General features: G+C 34.8%; 1 protein-coding gene across 5 annotated transcripts in view; it reads right to left on the bottom strand.

The window, feature by feature from the left end:
* Positions 1-12,049, bottom strand: part of Adgrl3 (adhesion G protein-coupled receptor L3) — a 648,664-nt gene that overhangs the window by 520,784 nt on the left and 115,831 nt on the right. The window lies entirely within an intron of this gene.

Here is a 12,049-nt window from a genome sequence, read left to right as displayed (position 1 = left end):
CTGTGCTAATGGCTAACACAGACAATCCTCACTTCTCAAAAGGCTGAGATATGAGGATCAAGGTTTAAAGGCAAACTGAATGGGAAAATCTGTTAGACTCTTTCCTGAAATAAATTACTAAAAAACAGGAGCTGTGTCTCAAGTGGGAGAGTGCTAGCCTTGAGGGGAAAAATAAAGTACAGGAATGAGGCTGGTAACCTGAGGTTAAGCCCTAGGACTGGAACAATGACCAGGCCCTGAGTCCAAGACTGGCAAACACACACACACACACACACACACACACACACACACACACACATTATAATCACCAGTTAAAAAAAATCTCATGCATTTTAGAAAGCATTTTGGCAATACTCACTATATTCTCTCAAAAAGTGTCTACCAAGGCATCAATAACTATTCCCAAGGTGGCTGCTGTATTTTTAAAGCAGAAAAAATGACTAAGATATAGAACTGAACAACTAAATTATATATTAGAGATTTAACAAAAAAAGACTAGCATGGAAATGACATCTGTCTCCATAGATGTGTAAATATAGGAAAGATACTCTTCAGATATGTTCCTTTTGAGACTTCATTTAAAAAAAAAATTCTGTATATTTTCCAAATAGGTCATAAGGCTCAAATCAGACATGGATTTCATTGTATTTTCATGCATGCATAACAGGTTCTTCATTAAATTCACCCACTCTCCTTATCATCCATCCACATTTATTAAAACAATTTCAACTATATTTTTGGCCTATTTTCAGATATTTAAGGTAGGGTCTGAAGCAACAAAGCATCTGAGATCACAGAGAAAAGTAGATATATTCCTAATTTAAATGAATGCCCATTGTTCATGTTTTACATATATACAATATATACGTTTTATACACAGTGAATGTGTAGATTAATTAAGCTATGTATTAATTAAGTCTAGAAAAATAAGCAATAACATCATTTGTTTGTGGGCAAAAGTATTAGGGCCTAAAGGCCCATGGTTTCTACTTCATTCATTTTTCCACTCTGATATTTTTTGTAGAGAATCATAAATTAATTTGTAATAGTATATTAAACAAAATTTTCACAGGGCAAATGTTAAACTTTCATGTTACCAATGATTGCCACAAGTTGTAAAAATGTAAAATTTGCTGTTTCTCAAATTTTTATCAATTGTGATACATTATGTGTTTAACAAAATGATTCTTCAATAAACAAAAATAAATCCCACACCCACTTCATTTTGAAGACAATACACACAAACCATGTACAATGTCATTTTCTCACAATTCCATCTATGCAGGTTGCATTTAAATAAAGCTTTCATTTAAAAAATGTTATTTTCCTTCCTTCACAAGAGTTAGCATTAATTACCATACTTTCTTGAGTCCTTGTAACAGCACTAAACTCACACCTGCATACACTTCAATATGGAGTTTATCTGTACACATAAATATACCTATATACATACCTGTGCATCACAAATCAAACCTAGAAAAACAATATCACGTTGCTGATATACCAATCCTTGTTAGAATAATTGCTACCAAATACAAGGGAGAAACAGCTTCATGAGAGGACTTTTAGAAGATAGGCAGACATATCTGTGATGGCTAGTAGGATTCTAGACCAAGAAAAACTGTGCAGGGAAAAAGTAGACTAGTATGTTATATCTAATGAGACTGCCCACCAGTGATGTCCAATTAGCTTTCCCGAATACAGTACAGATGACCTAAGGAAGAGACACAGCCCTTTATTGTACTTTTACTAAGCATGTACTCTGTATTTGGCATTATTGTGGAGACTTGGGAAAATAAAGCTGTATGGGAAAGACGTGATATGAATGTCTATTATATTGTTCTTGCTCTCTTAGAGTAAGACAAAATATAAGTTCTTAATTGCTGTAATAGAAACAACAAACACTTAAGATAGGTGGTAATGAAGAAAGATGAAGAATTTAATTTAAAAAAAAAAAGAGAGAAAGTGATATTCTGAACTAGAGTTGAAAATGAAGATAACAGAGCCGGAAGGTCAGAAGTGGTTAACACAGAATTCTTCCCTGAAAAGAATATCCAATTCACTTTAAACCTGAAGGATGATGGTTCTGATGCATGCACTGTCTAAACTGCAACCCTGATCACCACATCAGCACTGCCAGAACATAGCAGGGCATCCGCAGCTGGAGAACTTGATAAAGAGCAGGATAAACAATGTTAAGATACTCCAGCCCAACTCCACCCACCTATTTACACCGCAAACCAAAGGGTTGAAAGGAATTTATCCAAAATAGCGATGGAAAATAATCTGGGTTGTTTTCTGTTGTTGTTGTTTCCTTTCTTCTGACCAAACAAACTGTTTTCCTCTGCCTGAACACTCCCTGCCCAAGTACAGGATATCCTCTGAGAATAAAGCAACTGACAGCAGCCCAGCTCCAAAACACCTGAGCTTCACAAACCCAAGGACCAAAAGACCAAAGATTGTTCCCCTGGGCTCTATCATCAGGCAGAGATACTGCCAAATGATAAAAATCATCTGTGCAAACTTATATTACTATATAAAGGGCGAGGCAATTTTATTTACAATGCTATTTGAATATCTCCATGTCTATATGTTGTTACCGGAGCAAACTCATACAGAATTCACTCTGAAAATTTACTGTGACAAATACTCATATTCCTACTAATATAAAATACAAGCCAGGTGCTGGTGGCTCAGGTGAGTAATCCTAGGTGTTCAAAAGGCTGAAATCTGATCAAAGCCATCTGGGGCAGACAAATAGTGAAACTATTATTTCCAATTAACTAGTAAAACACGAGAAGTGAATGTATGACTCAAGTAGTAGAGCTCCCGACTTGAGTCAGAAAGCCACGTGAGAGCACAAGGCCCTGAGTGCAAGCCCAAGTAACAGCACACACACGCACACTCTCCATATATACGTGTGTGTGTGTGTGTGTGTGTGTGTGTGTGATTTTATCATGCCCAAATTAGGTCTGATTTTGGACTGTCCATGAAATTGTTTATCACAAAGTCAAAGAACCTAAGCACTCTGGTGAAAGACTAGGAAAGACAAAGCTTTGATAAATCATCAAGTCAATCACACTCTAAAGTAGTTACAAAGAGTACCAGTCATCATGCAAGGAATATTGTATAAATCTCAAAGATTATCACTAGTACTCAAAAGCAAGATATGTGTCATGGACTAGGAATCACTTTCTGTATGTGAACATGAAAGGATCACAGAACATGGAAATGTCTGCAAGCTGTATCCAATTAATATAATACACTGCTAATTCTGCTATATTCTTAGTTTGCCTACAATTTGTCACAAGCCTTCAATGATCCCCATTCGCTAGAAATGTTCATTGTGATTAACATGGTGACTTTGATATTTACCCAATAGTTTTTGAATAGATGGAAATAGAAATACAGCATGGTGTTATCTATATAATACTGAAATACACAGTTCCTGAACCATCATTATGAGTTCTTTACTTGACTGTAGTAAAGTATAATTCCGTTCATCACACACATACACACTTATGCATATAATTGTGTGTATACAAATATACGTATAAACATACAGACATCTTTATATATACACAAATTTCTATGTATATATGTGAATAAAAGTGTGTATATATATATTCTTTCTGCTCATTCAATCATAAAACAAGAATTATATAGCTAAGCTGACTCAACTGATAACAAAGGTTCACATATAATTACATATAATTATAAATTTATTTGTGCTAGAGGCTACTTATGATGACTTTCCTTGGTGAGTTTTTAAACTATAATCTCTCAGAATTCTTTCATAAAAATTACATTTATTCAATATGTGATCTCTGTACAAAGATCCAGTGACACCATAACTTGACAAACAAAACTGATTGTCCTCTGACACATACAACACAACACAGCAGGGTACAGTATGTGTGTTAATTGTGGAAAACACCCAAAATAAGAAGAAAAAGGTATTTCCTCTATTTCATATTAACGTGGAGATCAGTTTTAGATAAACTATTTTACTGAAGAATTTTTTCACTATAATTGTTACCTAATATATATGTATATATACACACATGTATATATGTATGTAAGTGTGTATTCATATGTGTGCGTGCACACACACACACACACACACATACACACACACAATATTCTTCCTGAGATGCACTTTTAAGATCTTACCAGGCATGGCTATATTTAGAATGCTTACATATACCTTGTATATACATGTAGAAGAGTATCTGCAGTCCGGCTGCTGGTAGCCCACACCTATAATCGTACTTATTCAGGAAGGTAAGATTGGAGGGTTGCTGTGTGAAGCCAGACAAGGCAAAAATGTCTGTGAAACTCTCAATTTCCAATTAATCATACAAAATCTAAAAGTGGAACCATAGTTCAAGTGGTAAGAGCACCAGCTCTTTGAGTAAAATAAGAAACTAAAGGTCAGTACACAGGCCCTGAGTGTAAACCCTTGCATAAATAAATATATGTAAGGATATCTGCACGCCATGCTCTTCCCAATTGAGATAAGATTATATCAATAGAAACATACACCTTTAAAATCCCAATATTTATCAAAGGAGTCATTACTTTTAAGATCATACACAATTAAATGAGAAACAGTACACTGGCAAGTATGCAACAAATTTTAAGATGAACATTTCAATTACAAGAGATTCAAATGATTTTTTTTTCCAAAAAGAGTGGACACACACATCTTCACTCTGGTTAGAAGTCCAACAAAAACAAAACAGACAAGTAAAAAATCAGAGAGAGCAGAAAAAAAAACGAGAAGGAAAAGAGACAGAGAGAGCAGGAGGAAGGGAGGAAGAAAGGGAGGAGGAGTGGAGGAAGGAGGGAAGGAAGGAAGGAGGGAAGGAAGGAAGGAAGGAAGGAAGGAAGGAAGGAAGGAAGGAAGGAAGGAAGGAAGGAAGGAAGGAAGGAGGGAAAGAAGGAAGGAAGGAAGGAAGGAAGGAGGGAAAGAAGGAAGGAAGGAAGGAAGGAAGGAAGGAAGGAAGGAAGGAAGGAAGGAAGGAAGGAAGGAAGGAAGGAAGGAAAGAAGGAAGGAAGGAAACCATATTTATAAAACCTCTATATGCCCCTTAGAGGACAAAAGTAGATTCCAGCATCTCTTTAAAGTGTTATGACACCCTAAATATCTTGCTTTTATTCCTCACTCAGGGCCTAAATTCTGTCACTAAAGTACTTCACAGTGCTGAGGCGGAAAGGAAAGCAAACCTTCCCTGCATAATTTCTAACTCTTGATTGAAGGGCTTATATCCTCAAAAGCTCCTCAAACTCCCACTGATAAGAGAGAATAAACAACCCAGACTCAGTGGAGGTGACCACAAAAGTGCCAGAGGCACATTTTCCTTGGAGAAAAGTGTTGCTTTAAGAATTCCACAGGACTGTAGTGGGAGGGGCCCCCAGCTTACAAGGATCAGAGAAGCACTAGGACTGCACAAGCCAAGAATAATCAAGGAGGCCACCTGCCAGGTAAGGTAACTGAAAGACAATAAAGGCCACTTCACCCACACCTCCACAGGTAGAGAAGGAGTCTCAAGTTTCAGCCATCTCAGTCTAAGGAACAAATCAGGTTTTAAAATGAGAAGAACTATGGTCCCACCTAAACACCACATTACGGAAGCATGGAGGAGAGTGGTGACAACATGTATTTTCCTTCCTATTTTCAGAAAATCCCCTCTTCAAAGCTAGTGGGGGGAAAAAAAGGGATTATAAAAAGATTAAGGAATACAAAGGATGTCTTTGTTGCTGGGCACACTGTTTATACCCAGATATCATGAAGCTGTGCATTCAAAACCCAGGCGTAATAGAGTTCCCCAGTAGAATGGGTACAGTGAATGTAGCCACCATGAATGTTGGCAGATTGTTATACAAAGGGCTGCTGTCCCACAGTGAGGGCTGGCAAGTTGACAGGGCACCAAACAAACGAATAAACTGAAAGACATAATGAGCCTGATTTCACCCGCACACCTCCAATCCCCTATACACATCAAGGAACACGAGACACTGAAATAATCTCTACACTCCATATTTTATACTCTGTTTATTAGAGAGGGGGGAAAAAAATACAGCCAGCCTTCCACAGACAATCCAGTCCTCCTCAGAAAAGAGAACTCATGAAAGGCTTTAGAGGCACAGCTTCACAGACCCTTCCAGAGCAGCATGGACTCCAGGAGGATCTGCTCAATATATATGGAGTGTAGGGAACAAGCAAATTATTCCACCAGGCTAACTCGCGTTTGAATTGACAAAGGCAAACAGCTTCCTCAAGTCAATCCCTCGCGAAGGAAAAGTTCTTCAGAGCTGTTTTCTGGGGATGGTTTGGAGTTGATGGCCAGCATTGAAGGGAGGATGCAAGTAGCTTCTGCATTTTCTCACTGAGCCGCGAGTGTCATTACAATATGTGAAAGCAATTCCAGTATTTTGAACTGTATCTTTGATATCAAGTATATTATTAATATGAATGATCTTTGTTCGCTATAAAAAATGTTCTATATATATAAAACGTATGAGTATGTATGTATATACAGTTCACATATATAAAAAGTCAATGCTACCATATGTATACATATATGTTTATTTGTGGGGGGACACACGTGTGTGCACACACACGCACACACAGAGACAGACTGGCTAAATTGCTCTAAGTTGTATGAAAAGAACTGATTCTCCTTTCAAAAGAATGAAGCTTTTGATATTTCAGTATGTTAATAGATGGATAAATTGTGTAACTGGAATATCATTCTCAAAAGAGAATTTGACCTGAATAGCAGTTTACAACACTCATACATTTCTGACTCCTCTAGCCGATTAAAGAGAAAAGATGAATCAGAACCATTGTTCATGGTTCATGCTGAGTTTCCTCATTACAGGCATAATCTTATACAGCAAGGAGAGCTCTCTGAAAAACTGAGTAATCATGAAAGTAAAACAGAATGTAAAGGAATCTATGCATTAAATCCTGCTTTTCTGGGTGTCAATTGTCTAAGTGAGATAATCCCATCATCATAAACCCAGCTGTGAATTCTCCATGAAGACAATCAGGTTTGTTTAGTAAAGATAAGAGGCTTGCTTAAATGCCTTTGCTTCAAACATAAAAACAGAAAAGTAGCTTTAACACAACATTTTGTTGCACAGTTCTATTTCTAATAAACCAGTTTCTAATAGTGGATTAAGCTCCTCCAAGTAGAAGTCATTCTCCATTTTTCCAATTTCCAATTATTTTTATTAAGCCTTTAAGTAAAAAGTATTAATTCAACTTATATGGATTATATTAACCATTTTTACATCAGGAAGTAAATATCCCATATATTACATGAATTTAGGAAAATTTCAATTAATTCAATGCAACAGTACAATTTAGGACTATATTTGTCGCTATTTCATCTATTGATTAGGATAATAAATATCTTCCTAAATCCAATTTGAAGAAGAGAAAAACCCCAGGGGCTGGGAATATGGCCTAGTGGCAAGAGTGCTTGCCTCCTACACATGAAGCTCCCGGTTCGATTCCCCAGCACCACATATATGTAAAACGGCCAGGAGGGGCGCTGTGGCTCAGGTGGCAGAGTGCTAGCCTTGAGCTGGAAGAAGCCAGGGATGGTGCTCAGGCCCTGAGTCCAAGGCCCAGGACTGGCCAAAAAAAAAAAAATAATAATAAATAAATAAAATAAATAAATAAATAAATAAAAAAAAGAAGAGAAAAACCCCACCCAAAGCTTTATAAGATATACAATCAGAATTAAATTTGAAAAGATACATCTATAATATACTCCAGAAGATCCTTTGAAAACTATGTTATATGCCATTTTTACATTGCTGTTTGTAAGCAACATTGAAAAGAGACTGCAAAATGCAGCTGGAGACCGAATCAGCACTCGGTCCTTCTCACATCCTAAAATACATCTCCATACCTCACTTTGAAGGCCCATTCCTAGATCTGTGGGTAAGGGTCACAGCTTATAGAAGGCAAGAAAGGTGGCTCCTGACAATATTCAACCTTGTATTTCTAATATAAAACATAAATAAGCAAATTTAAATTCTTATTTTATTCCAAATATACCATTTTAAGCATTGCTATAAAGAAGTAATATCTATCTGTATTTAATATATTATCTTTCTCAGAGTTCCCTCTTGTTTACACCTTAAGGCAGGGAGCAGCAATTTGTGACTAATTTCCAGGGTAGATCCTCTTTATACATAAGGCTCTAGAACTTAGCTTCTCAAATCCTCAGATAGAGAAATAGATTTCTTTAAAAAAAAATTCTGCAAATGTAATTATATTTTGGAAAATTTTTGACACTAATGTCAATAAAATAAGTCTTTTTAAAAAAGAAGAGAACAGGGCTGGGAATATGGCCTAGTGGTAAAGTGCTCACCTAGTAAATATGAAACCCTGGGTTCGATTCCTCAGCACCACATAGATAGAAAAAGCTCGAAGTGGTGCTGTGGCTCAAGTGGTAGAGTGCTAACCTTGAGCAAAAAGAAGCCAGGGACAGTGCTCAGGCCCTGAGTTCAAGCCCCAGGACTGGCAAAAAACAAAACAAATAACAACGAAAAAGAAGAGAACAACATACAATAAGTAAAGTTACCACAATATAAGTAAAATTTGTCAATACAATTATGATAGCTTTTGATTTGGCATATTCCTAATCTATCAAATAACTTAATTGGTGATGAGATATCTGTATCCTAGATTCTAGAATTCAAAATAAAGCAAAATCCCATTATTTTATCTGCATTCAAAATTTTAGAGTTCAATCCATATCTCCTGAGTCTGTATGACACTGGAATAAAGTATCACATAATACACTAGTTTATGGTGCAAAATACACTTATACCAACTACTCTACTATTATATTTACTATAGTTAGCGTATCATTATGTATTTTATATTTATTCCATGAGGTAAGGGAAAATTAATTTTGCTAAGCGTTTTCTTATGCTTTACTTTGCTAAGCGTTGTCATATTTATCTGTGGTACATTAGTAAAGAGGCAGCTTTTCGAGTTGAGTTGGCCATGTTCACCATATCTCACTTCCTTGAAGCAAAAGAATTAAATTTCCTCATTTGCTTCTCTGTAAAGTATATTATTTATCACATAGGTGAGAAGTTCATCCATTAATGGAATACATATTCATTCACCATGCCAGCAACCCCATAGTCACCTTTCAGAAACAGTAAATTCTTTAACCTTGATCCAACACATAAGCATGTTTTCTCCAGCCAGAATCTGCATAGCTAGAAGTGACAGCTTTATTTTCGCTGAGATTTAGTTTCCTTAGTTTTCACCATTAATGTTAATTGAATAAGAAGAATATGCTATTTTCCAAATAGAATTAGGAAGTAGGATGTTTCTAGTGACTACATACATTTATTTCAAGGCCAAAAATTAATTATAAATAGATCTGTCTATCTATGTATCTATGTATCTCTCTCATATATATGTAAATGTATATATACACACACATATATATAAATGAGAAAGAGTACTTCACTAACTTGATTTTTTAAATCAATAAGGTTACAACTTGATCGTAGCTAGGTTTTAATAGAAAATATAAAGTACAAGAACATACACTACAAATTATTTTAAAAACATTTTAACATGAGTAGATCAATAGACTAAGGAGAGTCCACATAAACTCATTTATTTTAAGTAGAAGTTTCATATTCTAAAACATAAACATAAATAAATGAAATGATACTCAGGCACTGTAAGCACCTATGTCCAAGAGGCCTTATCATATTTATTACACCATGCTTAAATGTGATGAAACATTTTTTAAATATTTGTAATAAAACTGAATAATTGAGGTAAGTAGTTCACACTTTACATATATCCAGTTCCTTTTAATCAGAATGTCTGACTATCCAAGGAGCCAATTTATCAATGATTCCTCATGTATCTTTGAATATCGCATGTTTGCATTGGTCATAGTGTTCCAGTGTCTCATTTCATACCAAAAACATTTGCTTTGAAGACAATTTATAATGGTACTTCAAAATAGAAATGATTAATAAATCTCCAGCTGTTCTATTTTATCTGTGGGTATTAATCCCCATCACTACTTTACTTATACAGTAAATGAGATCCTCTTTTTCAAATGATTTTAAATTTTTTGGAATAAAATTTGAAGGCAGAAAATTTTAGTGAATTCGCCTTATTAAGCCACAAGTCCTCTCCTAGAGTGATATTATATACACACAATATGTGTTAACAGATAGAGACAGCTATTTGATTCCCAGAATGGCATCTGTCTCCTTTCATAATTTGGCTATCCTGAACAGTGCGGCAAAAAAACATGGGTGCCCAAATGCCTTTCCTGTATTCTGACATAGGACCTAAAAAATGAAGTGCATTTGGTAATTATAAAGTTACAATGTTTGTAACTATATGATATTCCCTCCCAGTAATGTATGGTATTTGTCAAAATAGATTTTCAAGAGGCTTTAATTTCTCTAAATCAAGCATTTTCATGATAAAATACATCATAAAACTAAAATGCAAAAAGCAAATGCTGCAAAACACACTTTATAGTAAATATGTGAGTATATCAACCAGCCATAGAAAGGAGAAAACACAGTAAAACTCAATATGTGTGGCTTGTGCTGGCTAGGAGGATTCTGAAGCCACCAATGTTGTACACATGAAAAATAAAGACCAGGAGGAAACAAAAACAAATGCTAAGGTTCTCGCACACGTGTGTCCCTTGGGTGCTTTCACTCTGTCTTAGTGTCATCTTAAAAACAAAAAAAATCATAGCAAAGAAGAAAATGTGCTCAGATTGAAGCATAGTGCCTATGACTTGGTTGAAATAAAACATATAGTTTTATACAAAGGACACCACTATTCTACAGTAAAAATTAGAGTATTAAGTTTGAGTTCTGTGTAACAGTTCACATAACCCTATATCAAATAAATATTTTAAACTGCCTAAACATGTATTTATACTATGCCCCACAACAACTCTATTTTAACATCTTGGGTAGCTGAGAAACACTAGGGGTACATTTTAAGCACAGCATGGGAAGATTTAGATGAAAGATTCCCATTAATGTCAATAAGAGTTGCACAGTTCAATCTAAAGCCACCCTGTGTTGAAAATTTACCCCAAAGAAACTGAACTATAACTCCCCCAAATTTGAAATAAAATTACGGTTTCAAACCCAAATCTGTCTTTCTGGGATTAGTGCAAACCCACCATTCTTAAATTCATAATACATATTAGTATTTTTTTTATTCCCTATCACTAGGTAATTCATCTGGAAATCAAAATTTCAGTATTTTAACTGCAAATTTTAGATATTGTAATGAGGATTCTATTCTTATTATTAGATACACTCTCACAAATATGTTTGTTGAATATTTTCACTGACATATCTTTCTACTGTAAAATTTAATACCATATGCTTATCAAAATATTCACTCATTTTGTTATTTAAGATAAGCTACTCTATGCCTTTCCATTGACTGCAAATAACTTTCACTTAAAACAATATTAAAAGCATTGTTGTACAAAGTTCTCATTTATATGAAAAAATGCTTGGATTTTATAGCTTTTTATATTATTATTTCATGCACTTATTTTAATTTATATATTATCATTGCTTCAATAAAATAATATGATTTAAAAATGTGAATTAAATGATAAGTAATGACTGGAAATATGGCAAATATTAAAAAGAAGTTTTAAAATTAAAGAAGACCTTGTTTGAATTACTAAATACAATGAAATCTAAAATACTATATTGAGGTAGAATGCAGACATATTAGTCAATGAATATCTTCCGGTCCTTCAGAAAATTGAAGGAAAGGGGTTGGGTTGGAAAGGATTGAATAGAGTTCTTTTTCATAAGATATAACAATAAAATGAACAACATATTATTCCTACAAAATACCAATTCTTATATAATTCTGGGTTGACCACTAGTAAGTCTTAAATTTATACCTTTTCTCCCTAATCACATTTAACTAGTAAAATTCGGTATCTTGGGATCATTATTACTGCAAAACAATCCATAATTAAAATAA

Source organism: Perognathus longimembris, chromosome 16 (genome assembly GCF_023159225.1).
Source record: "Perognathus longimembris pacificus isolate PPM17 chromosome 16, ASM2315922v1, whole genome shotgun sequence".
In the NCBI taxonomy this organism is placed as follows: domain Eukaryota; kingdom Metazoa; phylum Chordata; class Mammalia; order Rodentia; family Heteromyidae; genus Perognathus; species Perognathus longimembris.
Note: the sequence above shows the minus strand (reverse complement) of the source record. Positions and strands in the feature narration are given on the sequence as shown.